The following is a 23,720-nucleotide window of genomic DNA, read 5'->3' on the forward strand; positions in this document are numbered from 1 at the left end:
CGATATTGCCTATAAGTTGTAAAATTGCAGCTCACTTGCAAGCCATGGTCCCAACATCACATACACCTAAAATAACATTGCGCCACTGCGGTTGGGTTAGAGACAAGTTCTCGTGGTAGCGGGAGGGAGTCGGACAGACAGTAGGTGCTTGCTGGTGCGGTATGAAAGCTGCGGGTGCAGGCGGGATGAAGAAATCAGTCCCATGCAGACCTCTACTTTGGGCGACAAATTATGCTGTTTACATGCACCATAGGCCTCTGCGGTACTAGAACAAGTTTATTTTGAAGTGTGTTAGCCTAAATGGCCAATTATTCTGTTCAGTGATGCACCGATATTATATTTTCTGGCCGATATCCGATATTTTCCTTACAAAAAACCCCCAACTATATTGATAAGAGATATATAAAAATTCAGCACTCTTTTTAAGCATTCTAGTACAGTTAAATAGTTAACACCCACAGAACGCTGCGTCCAAGGCACTGCATCTCAGTGGTTCGAATCCAGGCTCGATCACATCCGGCCGTGATTGGGAGTCCCGTAGGGCGGCACACAATTGACTCAGCGTTTGGCCCGGGGTAGGCAGTCATTGTAAATAAGAATTTGTTCTTAGCAATTCAGTTAAGTTAAATAAAGGTTACACACACCACACTGATCAAAAAGTTATATAAAAATCAACAAAACACAATTTGACATCTGAAATCACACTGGATGTATTACACTTTAGAATTGCATTAGGGCATACAGTTGAAGTTAACATACACACTTTTTCACGATTCCTGACATTTCATTTTAGGTCAGTTCGGATCACCACTTTTATTTTAAGAATGTGAAATGTCAGAATAATAGTAGAGATGATTTATTTCAGTTTTTATTTTTTCATCACATTCCCAGTGGGTCAGAAGTTTGCTTACACTCAATTAGTATTTGGTAGCATTGCCCTTAAACTGTTTAACTTGGCTTTTGTGTAGCCTTCCACAAGCTTCCCACAATAAGTTGGGTGAATTTTGGCCCATTCCTCATGACAGAGCTGGTGTAACTGAGTCAGGTTTGTAGGCCTCCTGGCTCGCACATGCTTTTCAGTTCCGCCCACACATTTTCTATGGGATTGAGGTCAGGGCTTTGTGATGGCCACTCCAATACATTGACTTTGTTGTCCTTGACCCATTTTGCCACTTTGTTGTCCTTGACCCATCATTGTCATTTGGAAGACCCATGTGCGACCAAGCTTTAACTTCCTGACTGATGTCTTGATGTTGCTTCAATATATCCACATACTTTTCTCTCCTCATGATGCCATCTATTTTGTGAAGTGCACCAGTCCCTCCTGCAACAAAGCACCCCCACAACATGATGCTGCCACCCTGTGCTTCATGGTTGGGATGGTGTTCTTCGGCCTGCAAGCATTCTCTTTTTTTCATCTGAACATAATGATGGTCATTATGGCCAAACAGTTCTATTTTTGTTCCATCAGACCAGAGGACAGTTCTCCATAAAGTATGATCTTTGTCCCTATGTGCAGTGCAAACCATAGTCTGGCTTTATTATGGCGGTTTTGGAGCAGTGGCTTCTTCCTTGCTGAGCGGCCTTTCAGGTTATGTCGATATAGGACTCGTTTTACTGTGGATATAGATACTTTTATACCTGTTTCCTCCAGCATCTTCACAAGGTCCTTTGCTGTTTTTCTGGGATTGATTTGCACTTTTCGCACCAAACTACGTTCATCTCTAGCAGACAGAACGCATCTCCTTCCTGAGCAGTATGACGGCTGCGTGGTCGCATGGTTTTTATACTTCTGTACTGTTGTTTGTAGAGATGAATGTGGTACCTTCAGACTAGATGTCAACCAATTTATTGGAATGGCCGATTTAATTAGGGCCGATTTCAAGTTTTCATAACGATCGGTAATCGCCATTTTTGGACACCGATTATGGCCTACTTTGCCAAACGGGTGATTTAACAAGCGCATTCGCAAAAAAAAAACACGGTTGTTGCACCAATGTGTACCTAACCATAAACATCAATGCCTTTCTTAAAATCAATGTACAAGTACATATTTTTAAACCTGCATAGTTAGTTCATATTTCCTGCTAACATGAATTTCTTTTAACTAGGGAAATTGTGTCACTTCTCTTGCGTTCTGTGCAACAGAGTCAGGGTATATGCAGCAGTTTGGGCCGCCTGGCTCGTTGCGAACTGTGTTTAGACCATTTCTTCTAACAAAGACAGCCAACTTCGCCAAATGGGAGATGATTTAACAAATGCGCATTTGCGAAAAAAGCACAAACGTTGCACGAATGTACCTAACCATAAACAATGCTTTTGTTAAAATCAATACACAGAAGTATATATTTTTAAACCTGCATATTTAGTTAAAAGAAATTCATGTTAGCAGGCAATATTAAGGAAATTGTGTCACTTCTCTTGCGTTCATTGCATGCACAGTCATGGTATATGCAACAGTTTTGGCGACCTGGCTTGTTGCGAACTAATTTGCCAGAGTTCTACGTAATTATGACATAACATTGAAGGTTGTGCAATGTAACAAGAATATTTAGACTTAGGGATGCCACCCGTTAGATAAAATACCGAACAGTTCTGTATTTCACTGAAAGAATAAACATTTTGTTTTCGAAATGACCGTTTCCGGATTCTACTATATTAATGACCAAAAGCTTGTATTTCTGTGTGTTATGTTATATTTAAGTCTGATTTGATAGAGCAGGCTCGTAAGCATTCATTCGAACAGCACTTTTGTGCGTTTTTGCCAGCAGCTCTTCACAAGCACAGCACAGTTTATGACTTCAAGCCTATTAGCCTAATGGCTGGTGTAACTGATGTGAAATGGCTAGCTAGTTAACGGGGTGCGCGCCAATAGCTTTTCAAACGTCACTCGCTCTGAGACTTGAGTAGTTATTCCCCTTACTCTGCAAAGGCCGCGGCTTTTGTGGAGCGATGGGTAACGCTGCTTCGAGCCCAGATAGGGGCGAGGAGAGGGACGGAAGCTATACTGTTACACTGGCAATACTATAGTGCCTATAAGAACATCCAATAGTCAAAGGTATATGAAATACAAATGGTATAGAGAAATAGTCCTATAAATACTATATTGACTACAACCTAAAACCTCTTACCTTGGAATATTGAAGTCTCATGTTAAAAGGAACCACCAACTTTCATATGTTCATGTTCTGAGCAAGGAACTCAAACGTTAGCTTTTTTTGTCACATATTTTACATGGCACATATTACTTTCTTCTCCAACACTTTTTTTGCATTATTTAAAACAAATTTAACATGTTTCTTTATTTATTTGAGGCTAAATGTATTTTCATTGATGTATTATATTAAGTTAAAATAAGTGTTCATTCAGTGTTGTAATTGTCATTACAAATAAATAAGTAAAAATGTATTTAAAGATGAATCGCTATCGGCTTTTTGGTCCTCCAATAATCGGTATCAGTATCTAGTCCCAAGCTTGTAGCGTCATACCCAAGAAGAGTCGAGGCTGTAATTTCTGCCAAAGTTGCTTCAAGTACTGAGTAAAGGGTCTGAATATTTATGTAAATGTGATATTTCAGTTTTGTTTACTTAGATAAATTTGCTAAAATTTCAAATCCTGTTTTAATTATTTTTTTTTGCATTATCAAATTTTATTGCTCACATACACATGGTTAGTAGATGTTAATGCGAGTGTAGCGAAATGCTTGTACTTCTAGTTCTGACAGTGCAGAAATATCTAACAATTTCCCAACTGCCTAATTCACACATCTAAATGGGAATATGTACATGTGATATATGGATGAATGATGGCTGAGTGGCATTGGCAAGGTGCAATAAATGATAAAAAATACAGTATATACATATATGAGTAACATAAGATATGTAAACATTATTGAAGTGCATTATTTAAAGTGACTAGTGATCCATTTATTAAAGTAGCCAGTCATTGGGTCTCAATCTAGACAGCAGCCTCTGAGTAAGTGATTGCTGTTGTTGCAGTCTGATGGCCTTCAGTCTCTCGGTTCCAGCTTTGATGCATCTGTACTGACCTCACCTTCTGGATTGTAGCAGTGTGAACAGGCAGTGGCTTAGGTGGTTGTTGTCCTTGATGATCTTTTTGGCCTTCCTGTGACATTGGTTGTTGTAGCTATCATGGAGGGCAGGTAGTTTGTCCCCGGTGTTGCGTTGTGCAGACCGCACCACCCTCTGGAGAGTCTTGCGGTTGAGGGTGGTGCAGTTGCCGTGCCAGGCTGTGATACAGCCCGACAGGATGCTCTCGATTGTGCATCTGTAAAGGTTTGTCAGGGTTTTGGGTGACGAGACAAATTTTCTTCAGCCTCCTGAGGTTGAAGAGGTGCTGTTGCACCTTCTTCACCACACTGTCTGTGTGGGTGGACCATTTTCAGTTTGTCTGTGATGTGTACACCGAGGAACTTAACGTTCCACCTTCTCCACTGCTGTTCCTTCCTTGTGGATTGGGGGGTGCTCCCTCTGCTGTTTCCTGAAGTCCACGATCATCTCCTTTGTTTTGTTGAGGTTGAGTGAGAAGTTGTTTTCCTGACACCACACTCCGAGTGCCTTTCTCACCTCCTCCTGAGTCTAGATGGCGCCGGCCGAGATGGTCGCCCCGCTTCGAGTCCATAGAAAACTATGCAGTTTTTTTTAATGTATTTCTTAAATTGTTACCCCAGGAAATCTTAAGTCTTATTACAAACAGCCAGGAGGAACTATTGGATATAAGAGCGACGTCAATTTACTAACGTTACGACCAGGAATACAACTTTCCAGAAGCGGATCCTCTGTTTGGACCACCACCTCGGACAATGGATCTAATCCCAGAAGTTGACCTAAAACAACGGCGCCGCAGAAGGGGCAGATGGAGCGGCCTCCAGTAAGGCTAAGTAGACGTGCACATTTCCCACCGCTCCTGAGTATACTACTCACCAATGTCCAGTCTCAGAGATTGTAATTCTCTGTTTCACAGAAAAATGGCACAAGATAAATAAAGGACAAAACGCACATCATAACAAGAGAGACAACACTACATAAGTAGAGACATAACACAACATAACAGCAAAACATTACAACACAGCATGTTAGCAACAGCGAACTGAAAAGAGGAGCGACCCAGGGATGTGTGTTCTTTGGGGACCTGACTGACAGAACAGGTGTTTTATGTGGAGAATGAGGGCTGCAGTAGATATCTCAGATGTGGGGGAGTGAGGCCTAAGAAGGTTTTATAAATAAGCATCAATCAGTGGGTCTTGTGACGGGTATACAGAGATGACCAGTTTACAGAGTATTGTAGAGTGCAGTGATGTGTCCTAAAAGGAGCCTTGGTGGAAAATCTGATGGCCGAATGGAAAAAAAACGTCTAGCCGCTCGAGAACACCCTTACCTGCCGATCTATGAATTATGTCTCCGAAATCTAGCATGGGTAGGATGGTCATCTGAATCAGGGTTAGTTTGGCAGCTGGGGTGAAAGAGGAGTGTTTACGATAGAGGGAACCAAGTTTAGATTTGACTTTAGCCTGCAGCTTTGATATGTGCTGGGAAAAGGACTCACAAGTACTTGTATGAGGTGACTACCTCAAGCTCTGAACCCTCAGTGGCAGTAAGAACACCTGTGGGAAGAGGGGCATTCTTCTTACCAAACCACATGACCTTTTTGTTTTGGAGGTGTTCAGAACAAGGTTCAGGGTGAGAGTGCCCAAGCTTTCTAAGAAAGCTTTGTTGTAGAGCATTTAACACAAAATCCAGGGTGGGGTCAGCTCTGTATAAAACTGTATCATCTACATATAAATGGATAAGAGAGCTTCCTAATGCCTGATCTATGTTGTTGATGTAAATTGAGAAGAGCGTGGGGCCTAGGATTGAGCCTTGGGGTACTCCCTTGGTGACAGGCAGGAGATGAGCTTCAAAGTTAGAATTCGTATAGACCTAACTGTATAACTGTATAAAAAATCTTTCTCTTTCTGGTGCTCCGTACATTGTTTGGTGCGTAGCATTTTGGGAGCTGTGTGGGTATTTTTGGTCGAGAAAGTGTTTTTTGTTTATAAGGGGAAGACGGACAGTGTGGGAGGGATGGAGAGTGTTTGTCTGTGTTAACTGAAGAGAAGGCTTCATGCAGTGTTTTCCCTTTATTGCCACAATGACATGCATATCAGTATGCATGTACTGTATATTCCTTCCTCACATTCCTCAAGCCAAATCACAGGTAGGCCTTTGCAAATATATGCAAATTAGCCGCTCTATTATATTATACAGTGTGAAGTTAAATTCAAGATGTTTTTTAAAGTGAGTAAAAGTGTGAATATCAGTGATTGGCATTTTGTCTAGCAAATGCGCATAACTCTTATAAATGGTAACACGTGTCCAGGGGACGGGTCGAACAGGACGCTAGGCCTCTGGATTTTTCCCCCTGTGGCGTCTCGATACTACTCGGCATTGTGCTACTTGGCCTGGTAGCGTGACAACACTAATCACTGATGCATTTGTTCATGTCTTATAATTAACTCTGGATAATACATTTTATAACACATTCAATACATTTATTTGATATCCTATTGAGTTCAATAAAAAAATTGTATTGTTGAGTTCTGTTTTAATGTCTGAATGCTTATTTTTCAGAAATGTTGTGCACAAAGTTGTTTACATTCCTTTTAGTGAGCATTACTCCTTTGCCAAGATATGCCACACCTGTCAGGTGGATTGATTATCCAGAAGCTGATTAAACAGCATTATCATTACACAGGTGCACCTTGTGCTGGGAACAATAAAAGGCCAGTCTAAAATGTGCATTTTTGTCACAACACAATGCCACAGATATCGAAAGTTTTGAGGGAGTGTACAATTGGCATGCTGACTGCAACAATGTCCACAAGAGCTGTTTCCAGGGAATGTAATGTTCATTCCTCTACCACAACATCGTTTTAGAGAATTTGGCAGTACGTCCAACCGGCCTCATGACCGCAGACCACGTGCAACCACGCCAGCCCAGGATATCCACATCCGACTACTTCACCTGCAGGATTGTCTGAGACCAGCCACCCAGACGGGCGATGGAAATTGTGAGTAATTCTGTCTGTAATAAAGCCCTTTTGTGGGGAAAAACTCATTCTGATTTGCTGGGCCTGGCTCCCCAGTGGTTGGACCTGGCTCCCAAGTGGGTGGGCCTATGCCCTCCCAGGCACACCCATGGCTGCGCCCCTGCCCAGTCATGTGACATCCATAGATTAGGGCCTAATGAATTGATTTTAATTCACTGATTTCCTTCTATGAACTGTAATAATTTAAATTGTTGAATGTTGCATTTATATTTTTGCTCAATATATTATATTTACGTAAAACACATTGTATGTGGACATGTTTCTTATTACTGTAACACTGACACGTTCTTGTAAAACCCATGATTCATCATCTAGAGCAGTGGTTCCCAACTCCAGTGTTCGAACCCCAAAAGCACACATTTTTAGCCTAGGACAAGCACACCTGATTTAACTTGTTAAATATTCATCATGCCCTGTGGGGAACCATTGATCTAGAGGAGTAGTCATTAGATGAGCACAAGTTAATTTAATTTATTCACTTCTACACTGTCTAACGAATGAGGATCTTTTTCTCAAACACCCCATTACCCCACTTTACCTTTTCATTACCGAAATGACTTAAAACATTCAAATTGGGAGAAATTCAGAGAACCATTACCGTACCAACATGGAGGCATGAATGGGCTTTAGTGATGTGATCAATTGTTTGCTGACTAATAATGGCAGTCTCCTATTCCTTGCAGATTGATCTAAGGGCCCCTCATTACCAAAACACACTTCTCATTACTGCAGCATTTTTAAGTCTGTTTTGGTAATAATAATAAGCCAATGGGTGTGCTATGCTGGTAACTTTAATCACTTATCAGGACCGCTGTTTACACCTACTGTAAAACATCTGTTATTTGATTAAGTATAGTTTTCCAATAAATACTAGGTGCACATAGCTATACTGTTGTTTGATATCCCAGGACAAGGTTTGGTCCATATCCCACATATTTAGAAGGGCAAATGGCATAACATGATATCCCTAAGGAATCCCATTTAAATGTATAAATGCATCTAAAATACATCAAAACCCACACACATCCATGTCCTAATACACCAATATAACCTGTAAAGATGTTGGGGAAGTCACTTAGGACCACACATATCCATGTCCTAATACACCAATATAACCTGTAAAGATGTTGGGCAAGTCACTTAGGACCACACATATCCATGTCCTAATACACCAATATAACCTGTAAAGATGTTGGGGTCAAGGACCACACATATCCATGTCCTAATACACCAATATAACCTGTAAAGATGTTGGGGAAGTCACCAGGACCACATATCCATGTCCTAATACACCAATATAACCTGTAAAGATGTTGGGGAAGTCATGTCCTTAGGACCACACATATCCATGTCCTAATACACCAATATAACCTGTAAAGATGTTGGGGAAGTCACTTAGGACCACACATATCCATGTCCTAATACACCAATATAACCTGTAAAGATGTTGGGGAAGTCACTTAGGACCACACATATCCATGTCCTAATACACCAATATAACCTGTAAAGATGTTGGGGAAGTCACTTAGGACCACACATATCCATGTCCTAATACACCAATATAACCTGTAAAGATGTTGGGGAAGTCACTTAGGACCACACATATCCATGTCCTAATACACCAATATAACCTGTAAAGACGTTGGGGAAGTAACTTTTTCTAAAAAAACGTACTTTTGTAATGCATAAGTCCGCTTTTGAAAACACATGCAATTAATTACAATTACTTATGCCAAAATATGAGGTATTTTTACCCATCAACCCATCTACTGTTTTCTGTAGGGCAACCCCGTATTTTGTTGGCAACAGGACATTTTCAGTCGGGTACCACAGTGCAATGGATTGATGAGTATTTCATCTGAACTGCTATTGTGTCAAATAATGTTTCCTTTCATCGGAAACTAACCCCAGCAGCCGAAGGCTTTGGATAGACAACGTCAAACATGACCTGCCAATATTCTGGGAAAGTCTCAAGATTAATCCAGTTTCCTGTTTAATTTAGGCCAACACCCTTCGGGAGGAATTCCACAGCTCTTAATCTAATAACCAGTATTGGATACCTCATGTGTCTATGATAAAAGTCAAAACTATTTATGAATTCATTAGACTGTAACACACATTACATGCAGAAAGGCATGCAAAAGTGAAGGCTCCTCCTCAGAGGAAGGGGAGGATCATCCTCCTCAGTGAATTTCATAAAAATGTGAAACATTTTAAAAAGTTATCCTTTTTAGATAAAATTATGCCAAATATATTCACATGTCAACAGATAATTGATTGAAACACACTGCTTAGCAAACAGTTTAATAGTTAGCTTAATTTCAGTTTGTGGCTAAACAAGCAAGTATAGTGTTGAGAATCATTGTACCTTCTAAACTGCTGTGAAATATCTTTTCAATAGCCAAAAGTAGTGTATTTTCAGCTGTTTGAAGTAAAAAATGCAAAGATGAAACATAACAATGGGAAGCGTAGAAATAGCCCACAGAACAGATCTACCATTTCTTAGACTTGCTTTCAATGATGACATATTTATAACACCCATTTCTATGTGAATTTGGTTGGGTTGCTCAAAAAGTTATGTTGCAGCTAGCTAGCAAATGCATCTAGCAAGTTTAGTGTACTCAAACACCTGGCTCAAACAGAGAGGGATGCTATGTTAGCTAGCTGGCTATGGTTATCCAACACTGGAACTCTTCCAAGTGGGTCAGCTTTAAGTTTTATTTATTGCCACTGGGGCCTGCCGGTGTAACTGCTAAACTGCTTGCTGTACTGCCTGATTTGTAGCGGGTTTACTAACACGTTAGTAATTGTAGCTATATTGACTATGGCGTTAGCTAATATGGTGACAACGATGTAGGCTGTGTGGAGCGGTTAGCCGTTATGGTATGAAAGTTTGGCTTGGAAAGGTTTTTTCGCCGGGTCACAGAATAAGGCGTAGATGCAAGAAGGAATTATGCAAAGAGATCATACTGTTTGTATGTGGCTGATATGCATGTGAATTGTGTTTGGGGATGATCAAGGGTCTATTCATTCCGCCAATTATGTTAAAAAAGTGACTTAAACGGAAGCACACTGAACGAAACGGGGATAAACATACTTGAATTTGTCCTGTAGAAACTCTCGTTTGCAACTGTTTGGACTAGTGATTACACCCTAAACCAGCTAGTTGTGTGCAAGGCGGTATGTGTCATTGTCACCTTGATTAACAACAAAATATCTACCCGTTCACCTACATTGTAAACTTTCATTCGTAGGCAAGGTTGTAGCAACCTCATGATGGGTATAGGGAAAATTTGAGTATCGTGTAATAACTTAAACCAATCAATGTTACATTGAGCTGGCTGAACGGAACATGAATGAGTCATCCAATATGCTGCAATTGAAATAAGGTCATGCTCATGAAACAAAAACAAATAGTCCTTCCTAATCTTAAACGGCACTGACTGCCATTGGCATGCATTTCACTCAAGTGATGGAACTTTATAGGCCTAAGACACTCGACTCAACCAACTAAAAAGATACCCACCGAAACCATCAAACTTTATAGGCCTTGAGAAAGCATCTGGTTGAGACACTCTTAGCTTTATATAATTCAATAATTTCATTGCAGCACCTGACATTTCTGGATGTCATTTTACATTTAATTATTTGAGACTACTGTATCTAGATTAAGGCATTTGTTTATCCACACTGACAATTGAATCGGTGTTTGGTATCATCACATAGGCCTAGTTCCAGCTCTGCAAGTTCTTTCAGCACCTGACAGTAAAGAGAGAGATGAGGGTTGATAGATTAATCTTGATAGGTATAGCCTAAACATATCGGAATCATTGACTGCTCTCGCGCTCTGACCGATGTCCTGAGATATTTTGCTTTGCTTTTGTGCACCTTCATTTCCAAATTCCCACTATAAAGAAGTTTCCAGTTTCATTTGAGGCAGGTTTAAATATACCCCTGCGTGAAGAGTGCTGACAACCCGCTCTCTACGATCAGGCAGTACATTTCACAGCAGAGCACTGGCACTAGGCAGGGGCCCCAAGCCTGCTGTCTGTGATTGGCCTAGGTCTGACTGACTTTCTCACTGACCTTCTGACTAACTGCAGTAAACCAGCTGCTGGTGCTCTGATTGCTGTAACAGGTAACTTCTCTTTTATTTCTTTCCTCCTGCCTCGCCATAAGTCTAGTCCAGAAATATTCCACCACGGAGGAAAGAATGGCCTTTGTCTTCATGGAGCTAAGGTTTTGGTTTTCATCTTGGAACAATTTCTGAAATTCCTTTGCCTCTTGAAATGCCCCATTGGGATTTGTTAGTAGCACTTGGTTAGAGAGTCAGTTTCTCATGGTCCTGCACTTGTTGTACTGATCATATTTTTTACGAGTTTGATGTTTTTAATGGCCAGAAATGAGGCAAAATGGTCCTGTATTCATAGCTCCGTTTACACTTTAATATATAGCCTTCTTGACCCCATGTATACAGTTGAAGTCGGAAGTTTACATACACTTAGGTTGGAGTCATTAAAACATGTTTTTCAACCACTCCACACATTTCTTGTTAACAAACTATAGTTTTGGCAAGTCCGTTAGATCATCTACTTTGTGCATGACACAAGTAATTTTTCCAGCAATTGTTTACAAACAGATTATTTTACTTATAATTCAGTGTATCACAACTCCAGTGGGTTAGAAGTTTACATACACTAAGTTAACTGTGCCTTTAAACAGTTTGGAAAATTCCAGAAAATAATGTCATGGCTTTAAAAGCTTCTGATAGGCTAATTGACATAATTTGAGTCAATTGGAGGTGTACCTGTGGATGTATTTCAAGGCCTACCTTCAAACTCAGTGCCTCTTTGCTTGACATCAAGGGAAAATCAAAATAAATCAGACCTCAGATTGTAGACCTCCAAGTCTGGTTCATCCTTGGGAGCAATTTCCAAATGCCTGAAGGCACCACGTTCATCTGTGTGAAAAGTGCAACTCAATCCCAGAAAAACAGCAAAGGACCTTGTGAAGATGCTGGAGGAAACCGGTACAAAAGTATCTATATCCACAGTAAAAACCAGTCCTATATCGACATAACCTGAATAGCCAAAACTCCATAAAAAAGCCAGACTATGGTTTGCAACTGCACATGGGGACAAAGATCGTACTTTTTGGAGAAATGTCCTCTGGTCTGATGGAACAAAGATAGAACTGTTTGGACACAACAACCATTGTTATGTTTGGAAGATAAAGGAGGGATGCTTGCAAGCCGAAGGCCACCATCCTAAATGTCAAGCATGTGGGTGGCAGCATCATTTTGTGGGTGTGCTTTGCTGCAAGAGGAACTGGTGCACTTCACAAAATAGATGGCTTCATGAGGTAGGAAAATTATGTGGATATATTGAAGCAACATCCTCAAGACATCAGTCAGGAAGCATACTTCCAAGGTATTGGAGTGGCCATCACAAAGCCCTGACCTTAATCCCATGAAAAATGTGTGGGCAGAACTGAAAAAGGGTGTGCGAGCAAGGAGGCCTACGAACCTGACTCGGTTACACCAGCTCTGTCAGGAGGAATTGGCCAAAATTCACATATTGTGGGAAGTTTGTGGAAAGCTACCTGAAACGTTAGACCCAAATTAAACAATTTAAAGGCTATGCTACCAAATACTAATTGAGTGTATGTAAACTTCTGACCCACTGGGAATGTGATGAAGTAAATTAAAGCTGAAATCATTCTCTCTACTGTTATTCTGACATTTCATATTCTTAAAGTAAAGTGGTGATCCTAACTGACCTAAGACAGGACATTTTTACTTGGATTAAATGACAGGGATGTGAAAACTGAGTTTAAATGTATTTGGCTAAGGTGTATTTAAACTTCTGATTTCAAGTGTGTGTGTGTGTGTGTGTGTGTATACGAATATAGATATACATTTCTATACATACACAAACAAATATCTATATCTACAATACCGATTGTGTAACGGAATTAAGTTTTAATCACTGAATATTTAATAACTCATTGATATCAGTAAAAAACATTATAGGTAATTGATAGGTATACTTGTGCTTGTTACTTCTGTGAACATTCATTATATTCCTTCATGAGATAAATGGGTATGTTGGTTTTTGGTAATGTAATTTCATGCCACAAGCCAATTTACAGAAGGCAGAGAAAATGTCTCAAACTAAATATTTAAGTGTTTATATTATTTGGCAAGAGTCTTTACTTCAACATTGTGTTTTAATGTATTTATAATACCTTTTTTAAAGACTTTCTGGTAGATATTTTTGACCAGAAATGAAAGCCTTTGCTTATTCTTAATTTTTAGGATGGAATTGGACACCTAAAACTTAGCTTTTATTGGACACCTAATCATTGTTCCTTTTACATGGAAATTACCATTGTGTTGTTCACTTAGGTGACTGCGGAAAGATTAGCCTAAGTTGGTGTTATCATAGCGATTGCACAATGCAAAGAGGGGTACTTGTGCCCGTGTTTTCACCAAACCAACTTGTATACAATAGTCTTTCATAAGTTGGCATCTAAACATAACCTGCCACTTGCAGAGCATATCAAGAATTAGCGAAAATACTTTTGTATATATAGTGTATGTGGACACCCCTTCAAATTAGTAGATTTGACTATTTCAGGCACACCTGTCTTTGACAGGCGTGTACAATCGAGCACAGCCATGCAATCTCCATAGACAAACGTTGGCAGTAGAATGGCCCGCATTGAAGAGCTCAGTTACTTTAAACATAGCACTGTCATAGGATGCCACCTTTCCAACAAGTCAGTCAACTTTCTGCCCTGCTAGAGCTGCCCTGGTCAACTGTAAGTGCTGTTATTGTGAAGTGGAAACATCTAGGAGCAACAACGGCTCAGCAGCGAAGTGGTAGGCCACACAAGCACAAAGAACGGGACCACCAAGTGTTATCCTCAGTTGCAACACTCACAACTGCGTTCCAGACTGCCTTTGGAACCAACGTCAACACAATAACTGTTTGTCGGGAGCTTCATGAAATGGGTTTCCATGGCCGAGCAGCTGCACACAAGCTTAAGATCACCATGTGCAATTCCAAGCGTCGGCTGGAGTGGTGTAAAGCTCACCACCATTGGACTCCGGAGCAATGGAAATGCATTCTCTTGAGTGATGAATCACGTTCTGGCAGTTCGGCAGATGAATCTGGGTTTGGCGGATGCCAGGAGAACGCTACCTGCCCGACTACATCGTGCCAACTGTAAAGTTTGGTGGAGGAGGAATAATGGTCCGGGGCTGTTTTTCATGGTTTGGGCCCCTTAGTTCCAGTGAAAGTAAATCTTCTGTAAAGTTACTGCATACAATGCCATTTGATTAAATTCGGTGCACTGATATTATTGGCCTTTTAACGCTATATTGGTATCAACCGATAACTGATTAATTAAAAAAATAGGATGAAAAAAAGGGATCGTATGCTTATCTGAACACTTACAGCCATTCTCATGATGACATTTTTGTCACAATGTATGAAATCAACATTTAAAGCTTAGTTATTGGACAATTGCTCTTTAGGATGGCATTTATGAGAATTCAACGTGGAAAATTTAAACTTTTTAATTTCCCTGCTGTAAACAGTATATTGGCAGTTTTGAATCTGTATCAGACCCCAAAAAACATTGGTCGGCCTATAATTAGATGCCTCAACTACCGCGAACACTCATCTCAAGTACCCACTCACGGTGCTGTTTATGACAACTGTGCATGTGTCAGGTTTAGGTCAGACCAATCTTAACACCAGGGGAAAAACAACCTCCTGAACCAAGGCTCAACTGAACCTGTCATTAAGCCTTCTATGGGTTTGCTTCATTCACATGGAATCACCGGATTTTTATGGAGGTTTTGTCAGCAGCAGGCATTGCACAAATGTTTACCTGTGAATTGCAGCATTTGTGAAAACCCTCCATTTTAGATGAGGAATTGTCAAGTCATTTCAGCATTTCAGTCATTTCAGGGGGGAGTTGGGGTGGTGTGTCGCTCCAATCCAATTTACTCTTATTAATGACCGATTCTGACATTGCAAATGTGTACAACCTTTCAATATTCAGGTATCTAGGTCAACATGACTCTCTTTTCTTCCTGAAAATGACCGGTTTTTAGTAAGCTTCTCCCTCGCTCGGCTCCCATCTCGCTCTCTCTTGGTTACAGTGCCATTCTTTGCTTGCTTTTTATGCTCCGTTTACAAATCTTTCCCATGGAAAACTGTGTTTGAATTAATACCTTTTCAGTTTAAATATATTTTTGTGGAAGGGCAATTCCACGTTAAACGGAATTACACTTTGACACTTTAAAATGTATGCCAAACAAAAAAGCATTGATTTCAAATACTATGCAACTTTAACCAATTTACACAACATTTCACAGAAACACATTTACTTCACTGTGCAGATGCAAAGTTTGGTTATTTGGTATCGTACTTTTCTTTGCAGATGCAAGGTTTGGTTACAGAATTATAGTAAAATCTCCCTGTTTTTTATGCAACCACTTTTTCCCAAAACGCTTCGTATTAAGATTCAAAGATGTCTGCAGAAAGAATGGGGTGTCAGCTATGACATGACACCTTGAGTTAGAAAAATATATATATTACAGTAGGAGAAGTGGATTTACATCCAGTAACGTAATTATGGTAACATAATTGCATTAAGTTCCTGATGTGTACAGAAATGCACAAATCCAATTGTATTGGTCACATGCACATGGTTAGCAGATGTTAATGCGAGGTTAGCGAAATGCTTGTGCTTCTTGTTCCGACCATGCAGTAGTATCTAACAAGTAATCTAACAATTTCACAACACCTACGTTATACACACAAGTGTAAAGGAATGAATAAGAATATGTACATATAAATATATGGATGAGCGATGGCCGAACGGCATAGGCAAGATGCAGTCGATGGTATATAGAGTACAGTATATACATATGACTTGTTGGAAAGGTGGCATCCTATGACAGTGCTATATTTAAAGTAACTGAGCTCTTCAATGCAGGCCATTCTACTGCCAATGTTTGTCTATGGAGATTGCATGGCGGTGTGCTCGAATGCTCAAATGGACATGCCTGTCAGAGACTGGTGTGCCTGAAATAGCCAAATCTACTAATTTGAAGGGGTGTCCACACACTATATATATACAAAAGTATTTTAGCTCATTTTTGATATGCTCTGCAAGTGGCAGGTTGTTTAGGTGCCAACTTATGAAAGACTGTATAGTATACAAGTTGGTTTGGTGAAAACATGGGCACAAGTACCCCTCTTTGCATTGTGCAATCGCTTTGATAAGAGTATGTGGGTTTTGGTAATTACCAGGCAATGTTTCTTAACCTTACAAAACTAAATATAAATGTTTATTACTTGTTATGGTGATGTTTAAGATCCCATTTCCATATGTTTTACCAGAAATCAAAGCCTTTGCTTATTCCACATTTTTTGAATGGAAAATGGTTAAAAATTCATTTCTCAAAAACATAAACTCTTAGCTTTCATTTGACACCCAATTTGAAATGCGCCTATACACTTCACATGTTTGTGGTCATGGGTCCATTTAGATGGAAATGCCTGACTCCTTCGTCTCTTGTGTTGAAAAGACAGACTCAAAACATTTGAAAAGAGTGTTGCTTTCGACAACACTGCATATGACAAGATACCATCTTATGAAAACTGCCTTCGTCATCACACAAGCTGTCAAGGTAACTTGATTGCTAGCAGTAATTAGCCGACTTGTGTCTTGACCATGTATCCTCAGCTGTCAGATTTAACAGTATGTAGACTTGCGTAGGTGTGCACAGGTCTCTGCATTGAAAGAATACAAGTGTTTTAAAGAAACTGGATGTTGAAAAGAGAACTGTACCAGCTGCCACATCTTTCTAGCAAACTCACCGTAAATTTCAAGTGACCCAGCTGAGACTCTGAAATTAACCTCCATCTCAAATAGACCCCTTAAGACACCAAATGGACACATGATCCCATGAACTATATTAGCGCATGCTGCACCACTGTAAGTTACGGACAAGTGCTTGTCAGCTGTCATTACTTGACACCCTGAATCACGTGAATGTCTAAATGAAAAGAAAACAAGGGACTAAGGGGTCCTGCCTAGCTAATGGCACATGGCCAGGAGACAGGGATTGGGCCGCTGAGGGAGGACGAGGTGAGAACAGTCTGAACTGGGTTGGTGGTGAGTGACTGGAGCAGTCTCTGGTCCAGGCAAAGCCAGGGGAGCACACACATATTGAACAGAAAGTCACCACCCACACACTGGGAAACACTTATAAAGATAAATGGAATGTATTGGTTTATCAGTTCCCGACAGCAACCAGGACTCTACAGATTTTTCCCGACAATTCCCCTTGTGTCTGCCACAGGGTGATCAAATACTGCTGACAACCTAACAAGCCTCTTTATGTTCTATTAGTGTGTATTTTTTGTTTTGTATTTTTTAAGCTGTTATCTCATTGACTCATAGGTGACCCATGGGACCTTTTCAATCTATGAAGTAGTATCCTCCCTACTGCAGAAACATGACAACTTTGCATATGTGGGTTATGTATTTAATTTGGCACATTATTAAACTCATTATGTTATGGCCATTGGAAATCAATATGGAATTTGATGTGATTTTAGGGTGTTTTTACACAAGTTTGTTTGCTGTAGTTTGGAACAGAATTAGATTATTATTATTTATTTTTTTCCATTAATTGTGAAGACATCAAAACTATGGAATCATGTTGAAACCAAAAGTGTTAATCAAGTCAACATACAGTCGTAGCCAAAAGTTTTGAGAAGGGCACAAATATTAATTTTCACAATCTGCTGTGTAATGGCAATTTGCATATACTCCAGAATGTTATGAAGAGTGATCAGATGAATTGCAATTACGTTCAAAGTCCCTCTCTGCCATGCAAGTAACTGAATCCCCCAAAAACATTTCCACTGCATTTCAGCCCTGCCACAAAAGGACCAGCTGACATCATGTCAGTGATTCTCTCGTGAACACAGGTGTGAGTGTTGACGATGACAAGGCTGGAGATCACTCTGTCATGCTGATTGAGTTTGAATAACAGACTAGAAGATTCAAAAGGAGGGTGGTGCTTGGAATCCTTGTTCTTCCTCTGTCAACCATGGTTACCTGCAAGGAGACACGTGCCGTCATCATTGCTTTGCACAAAAAGGGCTTCACAGGCAGGGATATTGCTGCCAGTAAGATTGCACCTAAATCAAACATTTGTCGGATCATCAAGAACTTCAAGGAGAGCGGTTTAATTGTTGTGAAGAAGGCTACAAAGTTGCCCAAGAAAGTCCAGCAAGCGCCAGGACCGTCTCCTAAAGTTGATTCAGCTGCGGGATCGGGGCAACACCAGTATAGAACTTGCTCAGTAATGGCAGCAGGCAGGTGTGAGTGCATCTGCACGCACAGTGAGGCAAAGACTTTTGTAGGATGGCCTGGTTTCAAGAAGGGCAGCAAAGAAGCCACTTTTCTCCAGTAAAAACATCAGGGACTGATATTCTGCAAAAGGTACAGGGATCGGACTGCTGAGGACTGGGGTAAAGTCATTTTCTCTGATGAATCACCTTTCCGATTGTTTGGGGCATCCGGAAATTGCTTGTCCGGAGAAGACAAGGTGAGCGCTACCATCAGTCCTGTGTCATGCCAACAGGAAGCATCCTGAGACCATTCATGTGTGGGGTTGCTTCTCAGCCAAGGGAGTGGGCTCACTCACAATTTTGCTGAAGAACACAGCCATGAATAAAGAATGAATAAAGAATGGTACCAACACATCCAACTTCTCCCAAACATCCAGGAACAGTTTGGTGACGAACAATGCCTTTTCCAGCATGATGGAGCACTTTGCCATAAGGCAAAAGTGATAACTAAGTGACTCGGGGAACTAAGTGGCTCGGGATATTTTGGATCGATGGCCAGGAAACTCCCCAGACCTTAATCCCTAGTGGTCAATCCTCTGTGGTTGGACAAACAAAAACCCACAAATTCTGACAAACTCCAAACATTGATTATGCAAGAATGGGCTGTCATCAGTCCGGATGTGGCCCAGAAGTTAATTGACAGCATGCCAGGGCGGATTGCAGAGGTCTTGAAAAAGAAGTGTGAACTGCAAATATTGACTCTTTGCATCAACTTCATGTAAGTGTCAATAAAAGCCTTTGACACTTATTTGAATTGCTTGTAATTATACTTCAGTATCCCATAGTAACATCTGACAAAAATTTCTAAAGACACTGGAGCAGCAAACTTTGAAAATTAATATTTGTGTCATTCTCAACTACCGTTCAAAAGTTTGGGGTCACTTAGAAATGTCCTTGTTTTCCATGAAAACAGATGAAATGAGTTGCAAAATGAATAGGAAATATCATCAAGACATTGACAGGGTTATAAATAATGATTTTTAATTGAAATAATAATTGTGTCCTTCAAACTTTGCTTTCGTCAAAGAGTCTTCCATTTGCATAAACTTGGAATAGCTAACACAACGTGCCATTGGAACACAGGACGGTTGCTGATAATGGGCCTCTGTACGCCTATGTAGATATTCCATAAAAATCTGCCTTTTCCAGCTAGAATAGTCATTTACAACATTAACAATGTCTACACTGTATTTCTGATCAATTTGATGTTGTTTTAATGGACGAAAAATTGTATTTTCTTTCAAAAACAAGGACATTTCTAAGTGACCCCAAACTTTTGTGTGTGTGTATACACTATTTCCTGAGCTTTCTTATGTCTTCTAGATATTGGACAGACACTTCAAAACCTTATTCCTTCTGATTTTTGGACAGACTTTTTTTCCCCCATCTATTAATGTTATTTATTGTGTTTCTATGGGCTATAGTAGTAGTGGCCAAATTCAATATTTTATAAAATATAGAAAAAATGTTTGCTACCTAAGGGGTCCTGAAATTCCAAATCCAATAGCTAAATTATTCATGGTATGACCTTCTTAAAACAATTCCATATGTCAGTATGTCAGCTTAGACCATTAAGAATTAATCAATTTCTCCTCGTAACAACCAATGATACTGCACACTTCTGGTTCTTTTCCTGTGTTTAGTCTGGACTGCATTCTCACCTGTAGCTAACCACACCAGGGTACCGAGACAACCCTTTTAAGCGAACCAGTGAGTTGTTTGGTGCGCACCTGAGTGCGGATTTGAGTATTCAGACCTGTCCAAACGAACTGAATATAGGTTGTAAATGCTCCAAACATCCCTGGTGTGAAAGCCCCCTTAGAGTCCTACTGTAGGCCTATGTTTCCCTGGCTTCATTGCTCTTAATTGAGTGTGAGGAGTTCGGACAGTTTCCTCACACTCAGTAATGGTGGCCTGTTCACACAAACGCATGCACGCATGTATACACTAAGGTACTGGCTTATTCTGTCGTTCTACTCACTGCTGCAGGCTGGTGGAATGGTTCTGCTCCATTCACTTTTATGTGCCTTAAATTCCCAATCTCTGACTGTTTTTTGGTGTAATGACTGATTCAATGGGTCCACCTGCCACAACAGGAGTAAGGGTTGGTTTTGTTTAATTTGAAAAGCTACCTTGTGATCTTGGCACTCTTTCAAGACTCACTCCCTGCAGTCCAAATCAGAAACTGAAACCAAGGTTAGCTTATTTAACCGAACAAGCTGTGGGCAGTTGTTCTTTGATACCCTTCTACACCAATCAGAAACTCGTTGGGAAAAAGCCCAAATGCTAAAATTAGTTTTTGTGATGTTTTTTACTTGGTTTGTTTTTGGATTCTTAAGTCTTTTACTTTATTGTAGTGTACAAATGTTGTATGATCACTTCAGGGAAAATATATATTTTACATTAGCTAGCATGCCCAATGTGTGAACTGAGTGTCAAAGCTGATTTAGCGCATTCAAGATAACATGCTACAGATTAATGAAACAGACACAGAATAATTAGCTAGCTAATGCAGTAGTATAAAGTTGTCATTTACACTCAACAATGTAGTTGAGTATAAGGGGGTCAGATTTTCAGTTAGTCTTCAAGTAGTCGTACACAGGCACATTTGTTTTTACGACGTTGCTTGATCAATGGGTAGGCCTATTAGTTGGCCAAAATGAGTCATTCCAGCAGTTCAGAATGATTTAGATTTTAGGTAGCAAAGCAATCGATATCCTATCCTAAACTTGCTGGGTAGGTGTAGATTAATTGTCTACCAATACAGTTACACCAATCCACTGCTTTTAATCTCTGAGGGGGTATGAACAAGTGCACAGGCGAGAAGGGGTGTGACTTGGGATTTGGCTCATGTCATCCTAGTAACTTCAAGTACGCAGTCTTCCCGTTTTATAGTTAGTCATCGATCATCGTTGAAGCTGACTTCTCAAATAAATAACGGTGTTTGATTTAGCTAGCTAGTTGTCATACTTTTGAGCAAAGCTGCCAGAATGCTCTGAATTACTGGTAAACACATTTTACGACTGGTCCCAACGGTCATCGGTCACCTCAACTTGGATGGCGAGATGAGCGAGCATCTTGACTGAGGAAGGAAGGTATGTTAAGTACACAATGCATTTGTAGACTTTACTATATGGCCTTCTACCTGCATCTACTCTGTATTTGTTCAAGGTCAGCTATAGCCAGTGTTGTTGGAGTAACCGTACTATTCAAGACAAGTTTGAAGCTGCTATAGCTAATGTTAGCTTAAATGTTTCACTGACTATTTCACCAGATGTTTATGTTTCATCTCAGTATCCCACAAAACAAATGAACTAGCTAACAAGTTAATGTTAATTCCCTCAGTGAGAGGGAGGGTGAGCTAGAGATGAGACATAAATATTTGAAGAGGGAGAGAGCCACTTTGTGTGTGTGTTTAAAACATTTGGGTCTCCATGACAATTTACTTTATTGTGGACCCAAATAAATAAGACTGATAAAGCACTGAAATGTGTTTTTCCCCTCAGGGTAAGATGAAGGGAATGGGCGGGCTCATAGATCTGGTGGCCAGCGCTGGCTCTCAGGTGGTCGTCACCATGAAGCACCTAGTAGTTAGTTTGTTAGAGATCTCTTTGTGTTTGTTTGTCAGAGAGAGAGAGTGAAAATCATTCATATCAATATGAATTAATTCCTTATTGCCCACTGCCATCAGGGCTTCAAACATAGATCAGTCAACCCACAACACTACCCAGTCACTTGATATGCCTCTACAGTTATTTATGTTTTGTGTGAGTATTTGTATTGTTTTTTTACTTTGCCTGTATGACAAACTCATTTCATCTTCTCTCAGCAGATGCGATTGTTCTTCCTGGCCATGGAGACACAACAACTTGTTCCAGTAACCATTCCTGCCAGCTGAATTTAAATAATTGTTCATTATTTTTGCCATCTTTCATGCCATCCAGTAATGTATATAGTCAAATCAAACTGATCTTTCTTTAATGTTTTAGTTTTTATATTGGTTGTTGACAGTTCATAATCATACTTAAATGTATGCTATATTTATCAAATTCAAATATGTCTATTATTGTATAAACATTTATTCTAGTAATGATTATTTAATGCAAACAATACCAGCAGTTTAAAAAATAATACATCTAGTGCCAATCTCTTTTGAAACAACCGAGCTGAGTGTTGGTGTTTTTCTCTCATGCCTCTCAATGGAATTAGATTAAAACCGAATACAACTTTGAATGTTGATCTTTTGAATGTTGTTTTCTCAATTTTAAATGAATTAAATGTTAAAATCTCATAACTTAGGTTCTGCTGAAGGTATCTCAGTGATTTAAAAAAACATTGGATTTGGGACCATTTGTCGCTTTCAGAACTATACAAAACATTTAAAAAGTCAAAATATCACAATGTGAAGGGTTTCCCTAAGACGCCATACGTGTCGTTCAAGTCAGTGTGTGTGTGTGTGTGTGTGTCTGACAAACTGTGGTATTGCAAGGGGCATGTTGCCTGCTGTAGTTGTTGGCTTAGTGCCAGCATTTCTTCCCCCTGAGGGAGAGCATCACCGGAGCATACCTGCGCTAGTTTACCAAACTGACACGTGACAAGGACTCACTCCACTTCAGAGGAGAATGGGCAAAGTGACTCGCCTGGGGAAATAAGCAGCTGATAGTGGGTGGGAATTGGGAACAGAGGGTGGGTCGCCCAATGCCATTGCTGGGCGGGGCTAAATGTCAACACACTGGAGTGTGTGTGTATAGTGTCTGTTTACACGTTGTATTTAGGTCATTCTGAGTGACAAAAGCACTTGTCTAAACACAATGTACTTGTGTAAACGCAATGCTTCCAGTATGAAGTTTGGCCTGTGTTTGCCCTTCCGTTTTTGGTCTGCACGGGTGAAGTGAGCTTGTTTATACAGGACCTCCCGCCCTCACCTACCATCATCCAATCATGTCAATGCAGAGCGGTGGGTATGGAGTTCAATTTGGCTTCTGCGGGCCTTCGCAATTGCGTCACACCATCCATATGGCTCCTCCAAACACGTTTTTCGGCTCAAGCATACGTTGTTTCAGACCTCCATTCTCACAAGGTAGAGTTACAGTGAAGGGTTGTGAAGTGATGAACATTAGTTAGATTCCCTGTCAAAGAAATTTTCTTATTTCTGAAAAAGTGCTCGC

At 40.2% G+C, this 23,720-nt stretch overlaps 1 protein-coding gene across 3 annotated transcripts in view; it reads left to right on the top strand.

Annotated features, from left to right (window-relative positions):
* peak1 (pseudopodium-enriched atypical kinase 1) overlaps positions 1–23,720 on the top strand; it is a 265,673-nt gene that overhangs the window by 10,180 nt on the left and 231,773 nt on the right. For 2 of the 3 annotated variants that reach the window (XM_064930596.1, XM_064930598.1), the window contains exon 3: positions 6,936–7,069. The exons of the other annotated variant lie outside the window; for it this stretch is intronic. The gene's annotated coding sequence lies outside the window, so the exon portion shown is untranslated. The remainder of the gene's footprint in view (positions 1–6,935; positions 7,070–23,720) is intronic. 3 annotated transcript variants of the gene reach the window in all.

This window comes from Oncorhynchus masou, chromosome 22 (assembly GCF_036934945.1).
Source record: "Oncorhynchus masou masou isolate Uvic2021 chromosome 22, UVic_Omas_1.1, whole genome shotgun sequence".
Lineage (NCBI taxonomy): Eukaryota > Metazoa > Chordata > Actinopteri > Salmoniformes > Salmonidae > Oncorhynchus > Oncorhynchus masou.